This window comes from Homarus americanus, unplaced genomic scaffold (genome assembly GCF_018991925.1).
Source record: "Homarus americanus isolate GMGI-L3 unplaced genomic scaffold, GMGI_Hamer_2.0 scaffold40565, whole genome shotgun sequence".
Classification (NCBI taxonomy): domain Eukaryota; kingdom Metazoa; phylum Arthropoda; class Malacostraca; order Decapoda; family Nephropidae; genus Homarus; species Homarus americanus.
This window is the reverse complement of record NW_024735503.1, coordinates 198167-221431: the sequence shown is the minus strand read 5'-3', so window position 1 is coordinate 221431 and position 23265 is coordinate 198167. Positions and strand designations below refer to the sequence as shown.

General features: G+C 44.6%; 1 protein-coding gene across 1 annotated transcript in view; it reads right to left on the bottom strand.

The window, feature by feature from the left end:
- Window positions 1-23265, bottom strand: part of LOC121871162 — a 62588-nt gene that overhangs the window by 5371 nt on the left and 33952 nt on the right. The window lies entirely within an intron of this gene.

The following is a 23265-nucleotide window of genomic DNA, read 5'->3' as shown; positions in this document are numbered from 1 at the left end:
GGAGGTCCACAGAAGCAGTGTGAACCGCTGACTCGTGTGGCAACAGGTAATAAATGATATAATTGCCATAATCACCCACCAAGTAAAGTAGAGCCTCACCTGGTCGCTCTCATCGTGACTGCAGTTAGTGTGTGGCACAAACTGTCGGGTCAGATGCCTCAGGTTGACTCAACACGATACTCTAAGGTCTTTCTCGGTATATACGTTGATTTATTGCCCCTCAAAACATTAATACTAAAGGTCCATCCTACAGGCCGAGTACAAGTGGCAAAACTGATCAACTCCATACATAATCGTATATACTTGTATCCTGAATAAGTTCGGGATAAATGAATTTAATAAATACAAGAAAAAAATAATTAACTATTGGGTTAGCAGGTAGATTATGGTTGAAGCAGAAATGTTCTTGAAAGGCCACAAGCATAGTGATACCATCTGGCTGGCGTCGTTCTCAGGTGTGACAGTCAAAATCGAAACCCACAGAAATGACTGCTATATTAACGAGTTGCTCGAACTGTGTCCGTGGGAGCGTGCGTGAATGCTTTAGTGCCAGCGTCGGGAATTATAGTTTGTGTAAAATTATATTTCTTACAGTCAGATGTTCCGTAAATCTTCATGTCCAGTTTACATGTTTTAATCACAGTGGGAGAGCTCCATTTGACGCAAGTTCAAATTAACTTTATTGTAAGCGGATATATTCAATAACATGCATGACCATATTTAATGAATCAACAGATGCGATCATAAAACGGATGTTCAAACTGGGTAGTTTCATATTGTTTACAGTGTTAACTGCATCAAACAACTCTTGCCTTACAGGTTTTTAAGTCGACTCTCACTCCAGTTAACCATCACTCAAGAGGTAAGCTTCGCAGACTGACAAATTAATTGATATATAAACGTATAAATAAATATTCCTCATTTGCACGAAGGAAAATAAAATATTCACTTGGGATGAAAACGTTGACCCGTGAAGGAGCCGAAGAGTGTAGACTGTCCGGTATCACTACAGCTGGGAAGGACAAGTGTGAACACCTCTCTCTACTTCCAACCGATAACTAAGCTATCAACCTGATGCACTTCAAAACTTTCCCCGCCCCATGCACTCCGTCATGCATACTAATCATACTTTCACTTTCCAGGCGGCCAGTTATCATTATTCAGGACTCGGCGTCAGTTGCTCCGCTGTTAAATAATTGCATTGTGTATCCTCGTCGGGGTTTTCTCTTTGGGTCATTGTGTGAGTTTACCTTCCAGCCACTTACACGGTCCCAGCAGCACCCTCTCTACTAAGTGCTCCCTACGCCCTAGCCATAACTCTCCTCGTTGACAGAGCAGCAGAGTTTTACAGAGTGGAATACCCGACGAGATGGTGGATATGGTTTGTTCTGAAAATATCTCTAGCTGTTTATGAGGTAGAATTGGAGAGGGGAGGGACACGCACGTAGGAGAGGGCCCCAGTCAAAAACAAAACACATTAACAAACCCTTAGATACGAAAATTCCCACAAAGATCATTTTAGCAATTAAACTAAACCGTGTTATAACAATAAATATGAACAGGGAAACAACCAAGTACCCAACGTAATGAAGACCATTGTCAGTACAGTATCTGGATATCGGGAGAGTCATCGGTGTCTCTCTACTCGTGATGGACAGGGCTCTGAGGGAATCAAGAGATCAATTACTCTTACAGTGAAGCTTATCCAGAAAAAATCAGGATATCTTCCACCTGAAATCGTGAGACTTGAAAGCTCTATTGTTGCGAGGAAAGCAAATAAGTGGTGTGAACAGGGAAGTAAGCATCGCCGCGGGCTGGTGGTGGGTGGTCCCGCGCCAGCCACAGAGACACAACTTGGTCTACTCTAGGCCAAACATATCCATACATATGATTTCTCAGAAGTAAGAATACAGGTACAGTACAATTAGGGTAATTTACCAGTGATATCAGTATCATAACACGGCGTCTTGGCCCAGATACAACACCATCAGTGATTAAATATGAAACCTTTAGTCATTAACACAATATTATCGAATCTTCTCGTCTCTTTCCTCAACACTTGCTATTATTTTACCGTGTTTACATGAAATTACAAGTTTAACTGAGGCGGTAAAAGTTTGATGATATTAAAACAGGAGATTGACTAATTTGACGTTATTTTTGGTGATTAGCACACGAAGGACCCTGAGGAGAGCAAGAAATTGTATGTGTTTTTTCCAGATAATTTGACTCGCTTATAAATTATAGTCTATTACATTACCAACTACTGTGGAAAGTTTGTGTTCGCAGTAAACATCACGACAGAAATATGGAAGAAAAGGAATGGAGAGAGAGAGAGAGAGAGAGAGAGAGAGAGAGAGAGAGAGAGAGAGACCCGTATGAGCGTGAGAGAGAGGAGGCGTGTGTGTATGTGTGTATGTACTGTGCGAAAAAAGAGGGCAGGAGTGTGAGAGAGAAAGGGGTAAGGGTGTGAAATAGAATGGCGTGTGAGTTTAGATGTGGGTGAAGGGAAGTGTGAGTGACAGGAGGTGGCGCGAGTGTGAAAGAAAACAAAACCGCGTCAAAATATGAAAGTATGTGCGAGCGAGAGAGAGAGAGAGAGAGAGAGAGAGAGAGAGAGAGAGAGTGGGGGGGGTAAGGTTTCGACAAAATTAACGAGGGAGAGAGGCGAGTCGACTCTTTTAAGTCTGTAGATTAATCGATCGTGGTAAAGACATTAAGCAGGAATGTGGCCTCGACATACTGTAAGTACCTGACGTGGGTACCAGGCGCGAGTATTTGGCGTGGGTACTTGGCGTGGTTACCTGGCGTGGGCACAAGAGGTAGAGAGGGTGGATGGGAACACCCTAAGCTCCTCAAGAACAATTGAACTTCGCCAGGTTTTCATATCAAACCCGATTTAACACATAACTAAAGGTCACAATTGTGTTAAAAATCTGAGAACTGGAAAGTAAAAGTTAAAAAATAAATAAAATCTGTTTCACATCTAGATATACACGTAAGGAAAAGCGTCCTCAAGTAAAATCAGCGAGATAATCAGATTTAAAACGTGTAAAAAAAAAATGGTAATAGGTATAAATTTCATATTATTTTCCCGCCAGTCACTGTGGTGTCAGGGACGACATTTGACCAAAGTCTGGCTACACTGATCGTATCACTCCACACGTATTGATATTAACAAGGGTCATAGTTCAATCATTCTTGACTGGATTGTAACTATCGGTGGGGTTGTAGTGGCTGTAGGGAGAACAAGACCTGTGTGTGGGAGGGACTGTAGAAGCGTTACCTACTGTGCCACGCTCAGCACCTGTTGTCTCCACCATCATCGTTCTTTACAAGTTTTGTCCGTTGCTAGTAATGGCTTCTGTTGTTCACGTCTCTGTTTTTTATGATTCTGTTGGCTATTTAGAGATAAATAAGTTAGTAATAACCAATGTATTAATGTTTTTCTCGAACCTGCCGTCACACCAACTCACATACTGTAACATCACCTGTCACACTTCATGATATGACGAGAGAGAGAAATTCGTAAAAATGTACACACGATAAAACGTTACTTCACCGAGATACGAGCTGATGATAAGACTCCATATTTTCACTTTCGGTTAGGATATAAAAACCCCAAACAAACAAAAACTGAACATATCAACCCCAGTACGGACCGAGAGGTGACGCACACGAACGAACACTAGTACACACACACACACACACACACACACACACACACACACACGTAGAAACAAAAATAAAGTCTTAAATTGACTCTGAACATGACAGCCACTATGAAAGGGAAGTATAGGACCGCTAACACATTAGTGAGTTCCTTCCTCCACCAGCAGATGACTTCGAGGTGTGTCGCGGCCGCTATATAAACAAGCTAACGTGTGTGTGTGGGAGAGGGGAGGTTGGTTACAGTATGCTTGCTTGTCTGAGGTGTGTGGGGGGAGGGTTGGTTACAGTATGCTTGCTTGTCCGAGGTGTGTCGCGGCCGCTATATAAACAAGCTAACGTGTGTGTGTGGGAGAGGGGAGGTTGGTTACAGTATGCTTGCTTGTCTGAGGTGTGTGGGGGGAGGGGGAGGTTAGTTACAGTATGCTTGCTGTCTGAGGTGTGTGGGGGGGTGGGGGGAGGTTGGTTACAGTATGCTTGCTTGTCTGAGGTGTGTGGGGTGGAGGGAGGTTGGTTACAGTATGCTTGCTGGTGTGTGGAAGAGGGAGGTTGTTACAGTTGCTTGCTTGTCCGAGGTGTGTGGGGGGGGGAGGTTGCAGTATGCTTGCTTGTCTGAGGTGTGTGTGTGGGGGTGGGGAGGTTGGTTACAGTATGTTTGCTTGTCTGAGTGTGTGGGGGGGGGGGGAGGGAAGGAGATTACAGTATGCTTGCTTGTCTGAGGTGTGTGAGGGGAGGTTGGTTACAGTATGTATGCTTGCCTGAGGTGTGTGTGGGGGGGTGGGGGGGGAAGGAGATTACAGTATCTTGCTTGTCTGAAATTGTGTGGGGGGTGGGGAAGGTTGGTTACAGTATGTTTGCTTGTCTGAGTGTGTGTGTGGGGGGGTGGGGGGGGGAAGGAGATTACAGTATGCTTGTCTGGGTGTGTGAGGTGGGGGAGGGAAGGAGATGTGCTTCTTGTCTGAGGTGGTGGGGGGTGGGGAGGTGTTACAGTATGCTTGCTTGGGTGTGTGTGGGGAAGGTGGGGAGGTTGGTTACAGTATGCTTGTTTCTGAGGTGTGTGTGGGGGGGTTACAGTATGCTTGCTTGTCTGAGGTGTGTGGGGAAGGTGGGGAGGTTGGTTACAGTTTGCTTGCTTGCTGGGGTGTGTGTGGGGAGGTTACAGTATGCTTGCTTGTCTGAGATGTGTGGGGGAAGGTGGGGGGAGTTGGACAGTTTGCTTGCTTGCTGAGGTGTGTGTGGGTAGGGAGAGTTAGTCTGACCCTTCTTGAGTAGGCCTGGTACGGGTGGGGGGTGGGGGGCAGGAGGAGGAGAAGAGGAAGGAGAAGAAGCTGATGAGGGAGAAAGAAGACAAAGAAGAGGATGAAGAGGATAAAGAAGAGAGAAAGAGGACAGAAGAGGAGGAAGAGGACGAAGAAGAGAAGGTAGTAGGGAATCATCCAGTCAATCTTGTATTATTAATAGTATTGAGAATGACTAATCAAGTAACTCCCCACAGTGATGTTAGTCTGATGTTACTGTACCTTCCTAAGCGAGTCACTGCCAGGCGAAGGGAAAGCCAGGCACTAAAATATTCGTGTTGGAGACTAATTTTAAAGGAATGGATCTATGAGTACTGTACACGAACGACGTTGGGAGAGGAGGAAGGGGGAAGAGGTGGTGAGGGAGGTGTGGGGGAGGAGGTGGGGGGAGGGGAGGATCTCGTGGTAAAGGTAGAAGCTGCGACCGTTTGTTACGTATCTATGGGAATCAAACGTTTTTCTTGCGTATCAGTGGGAATCAGCTGTTTGATAAATGCCTCTCTCCCTTACCTCGTCCGTACTCTTCTACCTCAGATGGAGTAGAAAGGCCAGGCCAAATAGTGTGGGAACAAGACCAGTGGGAGAAAGGCGGGTAATACGGAACGTTGTACAGGAGCATTTTATCCTTATGAAAATTCACCTCAATTTTCATTTCTCCTCTCCGCATAATGAAACGAAAATTATGAAATCTATAAGATATACCGCAAAAAAGATGGTAATAATAATAATGATAATAATAATAGACATATATGGGGTTCCTATAGTTATGAGTTCATTGTCTGAAGTTGTTTACGCTTTGTCTGGTAAGAGAAAATCTCAGTGAAAGATTCCAGTGATGTTGCTTTTCGTTATAGCGTTCAGAAAATATCGAATATATATTAAAAGAATAATCTATATTAGGGATTACAATGTTGACCCAAATTACTGCCCATTTTAGTGAACAGAAACGATGGGAAAATGGTTGACTGAATTGGTTGATTATTGTCATTACACAGAAGATCTTTCCCAGAGCGTCAGAGCAACAGTTGGCGTTCGAGATGAGGATTGGTAAGTTACCAAGTGTCTCTTGACGTGAGTTGCTGGAAACGGTATGATATGTAACAGGGAAAAATACTACTCCAAGCCCTGTAGGAAGATTTGCGAGGTATTCTCTACGACAGACAGACAGACTATGGAGTATTTTTCTTTCATTAATATTTACCTCATGAACGTAACTGTACAACACTATATAATACACTTATGTTATGCGTATCTCTTATCAGTGTGTCACATGTATTTTCCTGTATTTTAATTACCATGTCATCCTGTAATAACATCTAATTATCCTGTACTTGTATATAACCTCGTAAAACACAATAAACTCGTTAACATTACATACAATATTATATACAGTGTCCTTCGGTTAATGAACTATTGTCAAAGACCTACGAATATTATCACCTGTATAATTAATTCTCTATTTCACAACACGTATATAACACAGAGATATTATTTGTATATTAGGATGTGACAAGACAAGAAGACAGTAGTGACGATATCTTCTACGGTGATGAAAGAAAGCTGTTTAAGCCAGACAGACAGACAAACAGACAGACAGCCAGCCAGCCAGCCAGACAGACAGACCTCACAGATACCAACAACCTGCAGCTATGGTCTGTCACTCGTCTTATTGTTTATTGTTCACAGTTTCTCGGTTTTGACCACATGTGGATTTGGTAACATTGATGAGAGGGGTTGGGGGTAATGGGGGAGAGTGTGGGGGTAATGGGGGAGAGTGGGGGAGGATGGGGGTGATGGACAGAGTGTGGGAGGATGGGGAGATTATAGGAGGTTGGGGTGATGGGGAGAGTGGGGGAGGATGGGTGTTGGGAGAGTATGGGAGTGGACGATGTTGGGGTGACACAGTACTCTTCACCAGTTCAGAATATGGCTGTCCGGCTGTTTCCATCTTGATCCTCTTGCTGAATTTTACTCTGTGTGCGTGTGTGTGTGTGTGTGACTATCTGGCCGTTTCCCTGCCGCGTCCGATCATCTCCCGGGCTCCAAGGAACAGTTAGTTCTTGACACCTCGCTTCCCACAATGCTATAAAATCTAATTGAATAACCGTTCGGTCCTCCAGAGGGCGCGCAGTTATCTTGGCAGTGGTCGTGGAGATGATACGGTGTTGTGGACAGACGCTGGACGATACAGGGAGGTTCTGGTGGTTTCCAATAGGTCACTCACAGGTCATGAACTTCAAATCGAACACTAAACATATCCGTATTCCCCTAAACGAACGACAATAATGAATCCGGATTTACTGAACAAACATCAACAAAAAGTCCGGGTTCGAGAGACAAAGGCCAAATTTACATTCTGAAGACGAAATTTAAGGATGAATCCGTTAATAAATCTAGACCCCGATTATTAAAAGAGTTCTTATGATAATTTTTACCCGTAATTGGGCCTGGGACAACGCATTTAGTCAGCTGGATTCCTAAAGAAAACGCTTATCTTTCCCAGGCGCTGTGAGGTTCGACTCCAATTTTCTCACACAGTCACACATTAATACGCATCTAAATATCTCAAATTAAGCAAAGGCGCGGTCAAAGCAGAGCCGAAATAACAAGCGACTCTAATCGTAACTAGATAACGTAGTTTGATCCACACTTTTGGTGGATGGGAGGCGTAAAAAGACCAAAGAAAACGCGGCACTTGTGATACGCTTTAGAAACACTCACAAGCTTCAGAGAGTTTATGCTTTCTCTGATTCCTAGTTGGTACGAGAAAAACTTTAACCTACGAGCCTTTCAAAATCCAGGCCTTCCTCCACACTCCAAGTCATGTCAGTCTGCTAGCTGGCTGGACTCTGCTATACGTCTGACTGTTTCCACGTCTCACTGTCTCACGTTCAGCCAAGAGACTGTAACGTATGTGGTGACGGTTATGTGAATCGTCCCACATCTGTCTTCACTGTCTAGAACTGGACGGTTGTCTTCCTTTGCTGTCAACTTTTGTTTTGTCTCCCCTTTTGAAGAATTGAAAGATAAGGGAGAAGAATAAGACGAAGGAGGAGATGATAACGAAGACAAATGAGAATAACAAGACAGAAAAACAAGTAAGGAAGGTACACAAAGGCGTTACTAATAGGAGTCTTATATAGTGACTCAGCTAAGGGACGCAAATATTGTGACTGGCATACCGAGGGCCAGCGTACCCTACCTCATTCACCTCCACGTTTGACCTTCCTTCCCCCTGTGGTGCCGCATCCATCCCTCCCTCCCTCCCTTCACTATAACCTTACCCCTTTTTTCGCCAGCCGAGGCAGATTTTACTAATTACACTCTCACGGCCAAAGTCACCTCCTGAACAATAATAAACTCGTGCCTCTCCACCCTCTTACGTTCTCCTCCGCCCATCATTATCCTCCCACCCACATTCTCCAGCTGCCCATCTACACCCACCCACACCCTCATCCCAAACACCAGCCGCCGCCGCCTCGCTCAAGAGATGTCCCAATGAAAGATGAACATTCCTGCGTCGTGCAAGATTTACCTGAGCCCTATTCACCTGCCAGCTAGGAATTCGTGTGTGGATCTTAGAGATAAAGAACGCCTCCCTCCCCGCCTCCCGCTGTGAGTACCTGGAGATGGAGGGGCGCCAGTGACTCGGCGCAGACGCCGACGTGAGCGACCCCTTCGGGAAATTTGCATAAGAAAGACGAGGGGGTGTTGAGTAGGCAGTAGCGGCGGTGGGGGCCTGGGCACAAGGAAAGTGGGGAGGGGAGGGTTGTATGACCATGCTAGCCAGGATGGTGACCCCACACACACACACACACACACACACACAGATAAGCCTCACTACAGCAGACGTGTGTTTGTTCACGCCGGGGAGAGAAATATTACAGAGGAAGAAGCGAGACTTTTTAAGGACCTGACACGGAGGAAGCAGTCATTAAAAGGTCGCAAGTCGAATAGTCACCAACCACAACGATTCTTAGCCTGCCACCACAACGATGCTCAAATCCGGATTCTCTGCGCAACTTTACTGGGGAGAAGAGATCGAGTTTTCGTTAAATCGAGTCACAGTGTAACCTCAGCGTCATAATGGTTGTCTCCTTAAGTGAACCCATCAGATACGTCCTTAGTCACTCCCCTCACATCCAGTTTGAGCAAAAATTTAACATAAGGACTTTTGTGAATCCAGGTTTCACTCAGACGATAATATCTACGGGGGAAAAAAAGTACAAATTATCGTCATCACCTTTAAGTGTCTGGCACGCTAAGGTGCTCAATTGTTTCCATTTTCCCGTGTGATTTTATCAAGATATATATATATATATATATATATATATATATATATATATATATAATATATATATATGTTGTTTTTATTCAATTTACGTATTGAAGAAAGTACTGTATATTTTGATTTATAGTCATCTTGATTTCGGCGAGATAAAATTACCTTTGAAAATAACACTTTTTTTTATAATTTTCATCAGGAAATTTTATCCTGAATATTGTAAATTATTTTTCTTATGGATTTTATTCGACACTTTATGTACGTCAGACTGAAGACACGGTACCCAAGCGTGTGTTAAGAAAATGAATAATTTATAACTTAGGACAAAGGCGTCACCCTTAACTCCCTGTAGCGTGACGGGGCCCTTGCGTGACGCCTGTAGCGGTAACGCCCTCCGTCACTCGCGGCAGACTTGGCCCTCATTACAGGTAACGATGCTAAAATGCCGTGACCCTTACTGACCCTGTGACCCTTGCTGACCTTGGTGGTGTGTGGGAGGGTATGGCACGGCGTCACACCCACCACATCACATACAACCAAGGCCTGGTAACCCTATCCTGTCAACCAAAAAAAGAAAAGGCAAAATTCTCCTTGCTACCTATCCTGCTACCATGCCAGTTTTTACCCTTACGACCATGTCATCCGAACCTCACACCTACCACCCATCCTCGACTTTATACTTTTCATAAAACAAACGGTCTTAGCTTGTCATCCATCCACCTCCCTGTCACCCACCCATCCCCCTGTCATCCAACCATCTCCCCCTATCACCCACCCATCCCCCTGCCACCCACCCATCCCCCTGTCTGATGGGGCTATGATCGAGTACCATTTTGTCAACTCGACGTAAACAACCTGCATGAAAAAGAGCCAATCCAAAACTTGTTCACTTTAGTCTCACAAAATCTCCTGCTGAACTACGATATGTCTACCAGTCTGTGGGTCGTCTACCATAAGTTTTGTGGGGTGGCAACTTCCAGGTAAGTAAGGTTAACTCAGCTGAAACGGGGTCTTGGCGAGGGTGGAGGCACGGAACTCTGCGCACCTGAGATAAGGGAGTCCTTCCAATTCTGCCTACCCGAAGGACCTGCATTACTAGAGTTGGAAAATTAGAGGAAAAGTCAGAGGGAAACTTTCTATTCAACACTATTCATATACTGTATTGGAACCTCAAAATCAGTGCACCAATTACTTAATATTATGATAAAACTCTACATATTGTCAGCACAGCATAATACACAATACAACCTTTAATGGAATAGCTCATGACAGCCACCACACACGAAACTGATAATCTCTGACCAGAAAAACTAAACGTCTGGAGAAACAAGGATCGTCTCTTAGGCTGTGGACCTAGTATATACTTTAGTAAACAAAGAGTATACATATAGTGAGGAAATACCCATCCCAAGACCTGTGGGAAGACGCTTGCGTAAACACAAGTCAATGTTGAAATAGGGAGACGGGAGGGGAAGGTCGCTGGGTGTGTATAGGAAGGGGGTCAAGCTCGGGGTCAAGTTAAGAGACGGTACAGGTGGCCTTTGACAGCATAATAACCCGACACAAGGCAACACACACGGTCACATTACGCCACACCAGCCCATCACTCTTTTGACGGCTTACGTTCCTCCCTCACACTACCAGAGGTCTGAGTCAAAGGGAAAATCGCCTTGTGATAATCATGGCCATTAAATAATCTCTGGATGATGAACTTCAAGTACTCCCTCTTTATTACGGCCTGGAAATCAATTATAGGAATCGTGGAGGTGATATCGAGGCGCACAAACCAACTTTTAAGATGTTACCGGGCAGCGTAGCGTTGGATTATAGTCTAACAAGAGAGTTAGGGGAACCACAGAAACTGCCTCATTACACTTTTGCCTGTAATGACACACAAAATGACATATAATTATTTCGGTGGTTATCAAGCCAGCGTCTGTAGTTTGGTGGTTATAATTATATGACCTAAGTCGATAGAATTCCCTCACAAAATCTTGAAACAGTTGCAACGCGCCACACACACACACAGCAGTAACAATAGCACATGATTACATCGCTAATTTGTACGTTAGTTTCTGAGTGTAAGTACTAGTTTTCAATGAAAGATTTTAATTACTACTAAAAGTAATTCAAGAACCTAGTGATGCTAACAATCGACCCAAATTTAGTATATAAAATGAGTAATTGAAAACCAACACCGAGTCTTGAAACTATGCAAACACAGATCATAAAAACAAGTACTGTATGGTTAAGATCCGTAGGCCTACAGGAAATAACTAAACAGGATATAGTGAGCTGTTAGGGGGAAATATAATCGAATGGTCAGTTGTTTTTACTTTTGTTTGTTTTGTTTTCTATACGAGGCTCTCCATGTTAAGGTAGATCCAACACAGCCGCCTTTACTCACCCAGGTCATAAACACTGACATAGGAATAGTAAAAGGAGTTGTAGGTCAATAACAAGTGCTGGTTAGATTACAGGAAGCGTAGCGATTTCTGTCTTGACGACCTGCGCGGAAGGGGAGAGGAGAAAACAGCAGTTATTTTTGCCGTGTGCTTAAATTGGAGGATGATGATGATGGTGGTGGTGATGGTGGTGGTGGTGGTGGTGGTGGTGGTGATGATGATGGTGGTGGTGGTGGTGTAGGAGAGAGCGTGAGAGAGACAGTTATTTTCAGCTTGTCTTCTAAACTAACTTCATTTGTAATTAAACTGTAGGGATATTTATTTACCATCGTGTGATTTAATTCAGCCTTTTTAGAAGAAAAAAAAATACATTGGTTGACTTTTATCGCTGTGGTGAAAGTTATCTACCCGGAAAAAAATATTGCATGTTTATAGGAAAAATCAATGCTAGATAATCATTGAAATTACTTATAAGTTAAAGAAAATATAAATATATTTTTTTATGACTAAACACACACACACACACCTATTCCTCCTAACGAAAGACACTAACGAGGTTCACAAGCATTCAGGGGCGTAGTCAGTCAGTCTTTAGAGTTTACTTGTGTCCCCATTTGGGTGTCTGACGTTGGAGCAAGTGGCCTGTTAAGTTGTGAGTCGAAACACGAGCGGTGGAGGCAGTCTGCACCTCACTTATGACAAATACTGATTGGTAAATTGATTGGGGAGAGAGGAGGAGGAGGAGGGGGGACGGTGGGTGGGAGGGAGAGGAGAAGAAGCTGAAAAGAGGGGGAAGGGAATGAGTGGGGGGGTGGGGAAGAGGGAGGCAGCAAGAGAGGCAGAGGAATAAAAGAGGGAGGAGGGTCCATCAGTCATACCTAATTTGCCTCCCACCACTTTCACTGACCCCAGCCCACGCCATCACCACTACCCTCCTCCCACACCACTACCACCCCCCCACGCCACTACCACCCCACCACGCCACTACCACCCCCACGCCACCACCACCACTACCCCACACGCCACTACTTACCCTCAAACGCCACCACCACCCTCCTCCCACGCCACACCACCACCCGCCACCACCACCACACGCCACCACTACTCCCATGCCACCACTACCTCACACGCCACCACCATCCTCCCACATCACCACCACTACCCTCCCACGCCACCACCACTACCCTCCCATGCCACCACTACCCTCCTCCCACGCCACTACCCTCCCACATCACCACCACTACCTCCCACACCACCAATACCCTCCCACACCACCACCACTACCCTCCCACACCACCAATACCCTCCCACACTACCACTACCCTCCCACATCACCACCACTACCCTCCCACGCCACCGCCACTACCCTCCCACACCACCACCCAGTGCACGGCCTATCAACTATTAACCACACGGAATGTAAACACTAAGGAGACATCCAAACAATACAGACTTACTATTACTACACCAGCCTTAAATATCCAGTGTTTATTTCTCGAACTGTCTGACAAATCATTAGGTACAGGACGAATACAGCAGACTCGTATATAAAGAATGTGATTTATACAACAACAGTATTTCAGTCACGAGTTTACGAGGGTTTAGTGTGTCATCAGCGTCTAGTGTCACGATCAAGGCCAGTCTCTTGTAGATACTTCCATTAAAGTTTCGACCGTGATTTGTGACGTGAGAAGGTTTCTAAGTCGATTTCAGTAATGGTATAAAGATGACGGACAAAACAGCAGTGACAATGTACCAAGACTCCCGTAACTAAAAGCCTGTCAGCCCTCGCTATGGGAAAAGAAAGTTGTAGAGGTATGAATCATTGAGAATCTGTTACGTGGAGAGGGCTTCTTCCATTTACTGCCAAGTGTGATGTATGCGGACCGCAACAGTAAGGAGCTGTAAGCGATCAATTGTAACTGTTGCTAATGGCGTCGTTAGGTAGTTACTGGTGTGACCGAGGAAACAGTCACAAGCAGGCAAGCAAGCAAGCAAGCAAAGTTCATCGTGTACACCAGCCCAGGCCAAAGACTTGTCGGAGGCCACGTATTTGCGGGCATAACTCGCGCTCATTGGTCCTCCTCCGCTGGCGTTCTCACACTGGGTAACGGAGGCAGTTACTCTTATTGAACGGAAAGTGCCTCAGGGTAACTCCTCTAACTTCTCTTACTTTAAAATCAAATAAAAGTGAAACATTTACTAAATTGAAATGCCACTCCTCAATATCCAATCACATACGGCACAACAAAACACTTCAGTAATAATTTTCAATATCATTTAACCTAACTTATCTAAACATAAACCTAACCTCCCAGATAGGGTTAGGTTAGGTTAATCATCGCATGAAATAAACTGGGATGTGGTCGAGTGTGGAAGACAAATAAATGATGACAAACCAGGGCATCAAATCAGAACACAAACATAGTAACACATCATTATTAACCAACTATACACACTACACACTCAGGTAACATAAAGAACCTCAAAGTTTTAAATCCAAATTACACGTCAATTGGCCAATTTATCAAGATTAACAACTCTCTAATGATGTCAATTTTTCTCAAGCTTAATTATCATCTATATAATAGCTTCAACAGGAGTCTTTATTATGCGTCAAGTTGTTGCAATCGTCTCTCACCTTGATCTTTATACTTTAAGTAATCCCTAAGCTTGACAGTACAGCCCCGTGGTGAAAATGAGTCAGGGGAATGAGTCTCCGAACTGACTTATCCTGACTGATTCATCTCACTTGGGGTCGATGCTGCTTCATTTTAGGCAGTAGCGAACTTTTGACCCCAACTGTACACTGTGGATTTATTGTCAAATGAATACACAAACACTAATTCTACTTGGGAACAATGTCCACTGGTTTCATATATAAACTAAAGGCGTGATGAAAAAAATACCCCTATGTTCCATTTATTCTTTTAACAGCTATGGTTTCGTCTTGATCACTGTGTGTATGTGGGCACCATGGCACCATAGTTGTACTTGTACCATACCCTCATTCATTAGGGCACTAGTTTGTATCAATTATTTGAGGTCACCTGAAGATTAACGCCCCTGCCCCCTCTAGTTTAAACACACACTAATGGTACGTGGGAAGGGTTAGGTTAGGTTAGCATTAAAGTGGTTATCTTAAGGTGAAATAAACTAGGGAGATTTATCTTCATGTGATCTGTTACATGATTTAAACTATTGATGTAATTTGATCAGATCCTGTATAAAGAGACTCTGAGTTTAACAGCCATAAACACCACTAAAATGATCAATAAACACTCAGTAACACCAGAAGATAAAGTAACGTGAATATAACAAAGTCCTTCCGAAACACAACTATGTCTGCCACACTGAAGACCAAATCATTAAACCTTATGGCGACTCCTGATCATCGGCCTCTGTAACTTAAGTCATTGAGGGGGAGATATTTTCTTCCCAGTTCCATTTACAAAGACCAAGGAGGGTCACATCACCCCCCCCCTCACCCACCCAACATATGGCCTGCCACCCCCTGACATATGGCTTGTCACCCCCTTCACTACCCCCTACCCCCTCCTTTCACTACCCCTAACCCTCTCCCTCCCCTTCTCAGCTCACAATGCCCCATTATAAATATTACCATAATAATCCAGAGAAAACTTTTTGACTAAATGCTTCTTTCAGGATTTTCTTTTAGTCCATTTATCCTCTAATGCGACAATATATCACCTCCGTTAAGTGCACAATACACCAAGACGTCCTGAAGCACCCACGGAATACCACAGTCAATGGCCGGATCTTTACTAACGACTACTAAAGAATGTAGGCACTATTTATTATTCTTCCTAACTACAAATGTGAGAGCGTTCATAACTGACTCAATATTACAATAGCGGTTAAAAATAGCGCTGGAATTACAAGAAACATACTCAATACGTTCACATATCTTCAGTTTACCGGGTGAAACTTTTGAGAATCCGGGTCCTGAATTCCGATTGGAGGAGAAATTTACCTTGTTAACATTGTGAGGATCCTATTATTGCGACCTTTGCTCACAATTTCTGTTCCTGTCGGATTTCTTACGGTAAATTTACAGAGAGAGAGAGAGAGAGAGAGAGAAGTCCCAGTACGACATCTGCAGCAAGAAGTCGCTGCCTCACTGCCTGCCTGACGTACGATACCATAAACAAACTCACCCAGCATCTCGCATATTTTCCATCCAGTATATTTATCAAGTTGTTCGAGCGTAACAATGATTTCTCCTTATCATAACCCCACGTTCACATACTGTACAGTTTGGTCGCGATCCAGTTTTCTCTCCGGAAATAGCGACTTGGTGCCTTAGAACATCTTTGATATTATGAAGCATATTTGATGTGACGTTAAATTCGTTTTCATTTGCATTGTGTTCTCATTTACATACACGAGGAGTTATACATTTTGCATTACGGTACCACCTCTTGTAAAGTACTGTATGTTGTCAAGCTGTGTCGCCTCCTAGTACGTACTATCGTGGACAAAAGTTCGCTCCTTCCCAAACTGAAGCAGTATCGACCCGCACCAGATAACAATCAGGGTAAGTCAGTTCGGAGACTCATTCCCGCGTCTCAGTTTCACTACAGAGAGCGAACTTTTGTCCACGATAGCTACCTCAAAGGAAAGAAAATTTTGATTAATTTTACATAATTACAAAATATATACTTGTGTGCCTTAAAACAGTACTGAAATGAAAATAGCCACTCAACGATATAAACAAATACAAAATATAATAAAAATATATAAAATAAACGCTTATAGGTATTATTTAAAGCAAACACGAAAGAAGTTAAATGTATGTCATAAGAAAATAATTACATAAATAAATAAGTATCCCTTGAAATATTTAACAAAAGAAAATGATCACGAATTAAAATTATTTTACGTGGAAAATTGTTGATATTAACTTAATTACTAAAATGTACTATTGTAATTTAACGCATAATTGAATCTTGGCACTTAATACGGCCATTAAGATATGACACAAGACAATTATCGAAACTTCCATAACTTTCTAGTGTCCTTATTTACAGAGACAATAATTGGCGAATCTCCCTGTCCAGCAAGATGATTGGCTAATCTCACCAGTTACTCTATGTGAACGGCATCCTAATGACTGGCTAATCTAAAGCATTATACCGACTGACTGACTTCCATATCCACACAGGCGACCTCCCAATCCACACAGGCGACCTCCCAATCCACACAGGCGACCTCCCAATCCACACAGGCAACCTCCCAATCCACACAGTCAACCTCCCAATCCACACAGACAACCTCCCAATCCACACAAACGCCCCCGTCAGCAGTCGGGGACGGACCAATCATGTGCGAGGGATTCCACTTGCTGTTTAGCCTTCACAAATCACCAGGAATTTCACGACTGGTGACCTCTGACCCTTGGTGGTGACCTGTTCCCTCCCACCTTTGCTCTCTCCTCCCCTGCCTCCTCCTCCTCCCTCTCCCCTCCCTCCCTCCTCCCCTGCCTCTCCTCTCCTCCCCTCCCCTGTCTCCTCCTCCCCCCGTTCTCCTCCTCCTCCCCTCCCCCTGTCTCCTCCTCCTGGCCCTCCTCCCCCTCCCGTCTCCTCCCTCCCCCCTCCTCTCCCCTCTCCTCTCTCCTCCACCTCCCCCTGCCCTCCTCCCCCTCCCTAACCCTTCCACTCATTCTCGTCATCCCCTCATTCTCTCCCTGTTTCTACCTATTCTTCTCTCGTTTTTGTCTATTCCTCTTTATGTCTGTCTTTTGTCTATTTCTCTCTCTGTGCATCTGTCTGTTCATCTGTCTCTTCGTCACTGTCTATTTCTCTCTTATTCACACACACACACAACACACACAAAGCCCCGGACTCCTCATCTACTCCCAGGTGGCGCTGCAGTGTATCATATGAGTTTGATACAGTTACGAACGGGATTATAATATACCTTTGTTGTTTTGTACTCGTCCGTGACTGTACAGTAGTAGTTTTAACTCCCAGGATGTACTAAATGGGGGTATTCGAGACGCTACCTCCTTCCAAACACTTTATTTTGTAGTAGTATTTTTGTTTTATTCGTAGGATGTACTAAGGCTGTAATTTAGTACATGTACCCCACACCCTGCCCCCCTTCGTCCCTCTCTCTGTCACCTTCACTACCCCCCTCCCTCTCTCACCTTCACCCCCTCCCCCGGGTCCCTTGTCAGGTAGCTAAGTGTACCTGTACTGTTATAATCACAGTAATGGGCTCGTATTATTCACCTGTAAGTCACAATGTGTTATGTGTACTGTATGTATGTATGTATGTATGTATGGATGGACGGACCCGATTGACAGATGAAACGGAATGAGTACATCGGCATATTCACTTACACAGTATAGTACAGCCCCCCCCCCCCTCGCCACCCCATTTCGACGACCGTGGTGTGTGACCGTACCCTCACCTGAGCTCATTGGCAGTCATCACTCCACCTGTAATCATCACTTGCGTATCATGATCTCATCTCATCCAACATCATCATCATACACGCCGACTCACCATTCACATGCACCAGCCCTCATTCAGCAACTGACTGAGCGATTAATTAACCTTCGACCAATTTTGACATTAAGCTCCACCCACATTTGACGTCCTTAGCAACTGCGTAAATTCTCAGGAGTTGATTGGTTGTTGGTTGCTAAGTTACTTACCTAGCGACCAATCAACTACTAGAAAATTGCATAAATACGGAGGAAAAGAAAAGACGAAAAATGAAAATAAATAATAATTAGACTGATAGGTGGAAGAGAAAGAAAGGTAAGACTAGGAAGAAGAGAAATCAGTTATATTTTAAGGAGCAATTTTAAGTGGAAGGAGAGAGAGAGAGAGAGAGATGAGTGCCCCTCACCGCTATGTTGATCTCAAGTTCTTGCTGCTTCAAGCCGACAGGTAAATACTAAGTAATGTGTAACCTGTCTCTCTTAATAGTATCTCTGTCTCTCACTAATCTCTCTCATTATCTCCTTGGCTGTCTGTGTCTGTTTGTTTCTCATTATCTCTCTCTCATTATCTCTGTCTATCTTTGGCTCTATCTTTCTGTCTCGTCTGTTTATCTATCTTTCTCTGTCTCATCTCTTTCTCATTATCTCTGTTTATTACACTATCTCTATCCACCTTTGTTCAGTCTTAATTTGTATCTCTCTGAATGTATGTGTGTCTGTCTGTCTGTCTGTCTGTCTGTCTGTCTGTCTGTCTGTCTGTCTGTCTCCTCACACACACACAAAAATAAACCGATTAATAACGCCATTAGAGCCAAGGTTAAACCAGCCAATTAAACCATAACAGGTCTGACGTAATCCTTCGCCTCGGGCACTGTGTTAGTCAGCAAAGGTATTAGGACTGACTGGGCACATACCCACTTTTCAGGGGCATCATCATGACGAGAGAAAGTCTACCCAATTTGGACATGTGATCAGGCTCTGTCAAGGTGGGCACTGAACACATAAAAAGATGCTAATGTAATGGGTAATTGGACATATTTAAGTAAGTCTTCCCTAAATTGGACATATTTACAGAAGTCTTATCTAAATTGGCCATATTTAAGGAAATCTTCCCTAAATTGGACTTATCACTTGAGATGAATCATACATGGACCCAATTTGTAAGCTAAGGGATCAAAATAGGTCGATAGGAGGTCAAATGAGGTCGATATGAGGCCCAGGATCGATAGGAAGTCAAATGAGGTCGATAAGTTGCCCAGGAATGTTAAATTAAGTCGATAGGTCATTGATCCCTTCAAGGTATACAAATCTAGTTATTATTTTTATTTTTTGTGAACCAGTGAACCAGCCAGAGAGAGAGAGAGAGAGAGAGACGAACTTTAACCGCACCAACTGACGCTATCTGTCGTCCCCGTTCACCTCAACACCCATCGCCTCTCCTACCACTACCACCACTACCACCTAAATCTTGAGACTTCATCATACCCGTCTGGGACTTATAGTGTATTGTACAAGGTAGGAGTCTTATAATAACGGATGGACAGGACAGACAGACCACAATAATATAAAACTCAAGGTGGTTAGAAGAAGTGAAAGTGTAATCATCAGCATCTGTCAGCAGAACACACTCGGCTATAAACAAGACTGATGGGAGCGTTTAAAGACAACATGCTCAACTTCTGGTCTCGCTGAGGATGCACAAGTGAGTTAAGGTAAACAGACAAGACTTGATAAATGGACGGATGGAAAGGCGGAATAAAACAGACATTAAATGATGATAAAAAAAGACAAACGGAAGGAAAACAGATGAGCCAGAAGACTTGATAAACTTGAGAGCGAACAAGCGGACAAAACCACTGCAAAAATTTCTACGTCTGGCAGCGGAACTTTTCTTTGAAAATCTCCCAACTATAAAATTTTCTCTTTAATCACACGAGAACAAAAAAAAACAATCATGAATGTAATAATGCCAGTGAATTACAGTATTACTCTGAAAATGCAGGAATTACGTGGCTAAATGGGGTTGAAATGGTCAAAGTGTATCATTAAAATCCATGAAAACAATTTGCGCTCCGTTAATCTCTGATAAGTTGGTGATGCCGTGTCAGAGAATTGGTACGTCAGGGGTCTAATCTAAAGTTCCCATTATAATTTAGAGATCCGGGCCTTTTCTCTCTTAACTGAAGATATCGTCAACGCAGTTCATCAGATTCTCAAGTTGGAGATGTGTTTTGTACGTGTTTAATGATAAGATACTTTTTCTCCATTATCCAGTTGATGGGGAGGAAATTTAACACTTGAACAGGATTTAACAATCGGATCCTGGGATACAAATGGAAATAATACCATTACTGACTAATCGACAAATAAGATTATTTCACATCTAAGTTTAAATTAGATATATTTATGATTTATGTCTATCCTCCTGTTTAAATTACATTATACATTACTCAATATATAGGTCGTATCAACATTTAGTACAATCATTCATGTCTGTGGTCCCATTCAAGCAAAAAAAAAAATTTATCATTATTTAGTTTTTTCATCAATTTATTGTTTTTAATCGTTTAATTTCTTATTTTTCTTATTTACTGTTTTATTGTTTATCTACCGGAGGTCAAACAGATCGACTCCTTTTCTCCCTCTTAAGAAGATTAATCATTCCTCTACAATCTTTCCCCCTACACGCGCTACATCAATTACCTTTGACTGCTCTGTAAACAAGTGGCTGCAGCCTCCTCCTCCCTCTCTCTCTCTCTCTCTCTCTGGTCAGGAGATAGACTAACGAATGATAAAGAAGGAATAAACGAATAAAATAGAACAGAAAGTAAAAAAGAAAGGAAGCAGAAATAATCATGAACAAAATTATATAAAAAAAACAGATGAACACTACGACCAAGAACAACACAGAACATCCATCCTAGAATCAGGTGTTCTATTAACTCGCCTACACAACACCAAAAAGCGAAAGTTAAGAATGCAATAAAAAAATCCTGTAGGAGGCCGAGGTGGGAGGAGTACAGCTGTCAGGTCATATGGCGTCGTGCCCAGTGCCAATTGGAAACTTAGCCTGGGAGCGGTGCAGGTTCCTGAGAGAAAGTGAGAGGGCTGAGAGTGCCGGGATGAGGCCTGCTAGCACGCCGTGACGTCATACCATAAACATCAGGGGAGTACGCCGTGACGTCAGCCATAAACATCGAAGTACCGTAGTCGCCCACCATAAACATCTGGGGAGTACGCCGTGACGTCATACCACCAAACATCAGGGAGTACGCCGTGAGCGTCATACCATAAACACCGGGAGTACGCCGCGACGTCATACCATAAACATCAGAAGTACGCCGTGACGACATACCATAAACATCAGGGGAGTACGCCCGTGACGTCAACCATAAACATCAGGGGAGTACGCCCGTGACGTCGCCTATAAACATCTGAGGGGTACGCCGTGACGTCGCGCCATAAACATCAAAAGTACGCCGTGACGTCATACCATAAACACCAGGGGAGTACGCCGCGACGTCATACCATAAACATCGGGAAGTACGCCGTGACGTCATACCATAATAAATATCAGAAGTACATAGTGACGTCATACCATAAACATGTCAGGGGGTACGCCGTGACGTCGCCTAAGTTCAGGTGGTCCCTGGGGTGCCTAAAGTTCAGGTGGTCCCTGGGGTGCCTAAAGTTCAGGTGGTCCTGGGTGCCTAAAGTTCAGGTGGTCCTGGGGTGCCTAAAGTTCAGGTGGTCCTGGGGTGCCCTAAGTTCAGGTGGTCCCCTGGGGTGCCTAAAGTTCAGGTGGTCCCCTGGGGTGCCTAAAGTTCAGGTGGTCCCTGGGGCGCCTAAAGTTCAGGTGGTCCCCTGGGGCGCCCTAAACTAGGTGGTCCTGGGGTGCTAAAGGATCGGTGGTCCCTGGGGTGCCTAAAGTTCAGGTGGTCCCTGGGGTGCCTAAAGTTCAGGTGGTCCCCTGGGGTGCCTAAAGTTCAGGTGGTCCCACCAGAGTGCTAAAGTTCAGGTGGTCCCTGGGTGCCTAAAGTTCAGGTGGTCCCTGGGGTGCCTAAAGAGTTCAGGTGGTCCCTGGGGTGCCTAAAAGTTCAGGTGGTCCCCTGGGGTGCCTAAAGTTCAGGTGGTCCCCTGGGGGTGCCTAAAGTTCAGGTGGTCCCTGGGGTGCCCTAAAGTTCAGGTGGTCCCTGGGGTGCCACAAAGTTCAGGTGGTCCCCTGGGGTGCCCTAGAAGTTCAGGTGGTCCCTGAGTGCCCACACAAAGTTCAGGTGAATTACACAGAGTGCCTAAAAGTTCAGGTGGTCCCCTGGGGTGGTGCCTAAAGTTGAGTGGTCCCCTGGGGTGCCTAAAGTTCAGGTGGTCCCCTGGGGTGCCTAAAGTTCAGGTGGTCCCCTGGGGTGCCTAAAGTTCAGGTGGTCCCCTGGGGTGCCTAAAGTTCAGGTGGTCCCCTGGGGTGCCTAAAGTTCAGGTGGTCCCCTGGGGTGCCTAAAGTTCAGGTGGTCCCCTGGGGTGCCTAAAGTTCAGGTGGTCCCCTGGGGTGCCTAAAGTTCAGGTGGTCCCCTGGGGTGCCTAAAGTTCAGGTGGTCCCCTGGGGTGCCTAAAGTTCAGGTGATCCCTGGGGTGCCTAAAGTTCAGGTGATCCCCTGGGGTGCCTAAAGTTCAGGTGGTCCCCTGGGGTGCCTAAAGTTCAGGTGATCCCTGGGGTGCCTAAAGTTCAGGTGGTCCCCTGGGGGTGCCTAAAGTTCAGGTGGTCCCTGGGTGCCTAAAGTTCGAGGCCCTGGGGTGCCTAAAGTTCAGGTGGTCCTGGGGTGCCTAAAGTTCAGGTGGTCCCCTGGGGGGTGCCTAAAGTTCAGGTGGTCCTGGGGTGCCTAAAGTTCAGGTGGGTCACCAGGGATGCTTACAAGAGTTCAGGTGGTCCCTAGGGTGCCTAAAGTTCAGGTGGTCCCCTGGGGTGCCTAAAGTTCAGGTGGTCCCCTGGGGTGCCCTAAGGATTCAGGTGGTCCCTAGGGTGCCCACAAAGTTCAGGTGGTCCCTGGGGTGCCTAAAGTTCCAGGTAGGTCCCTGGGGGTGCCCTAGAAGTTCAGGTGATTTCAGGGGTGCCTAAAGTTCAGGTGGTCCCCTGGGTGCCT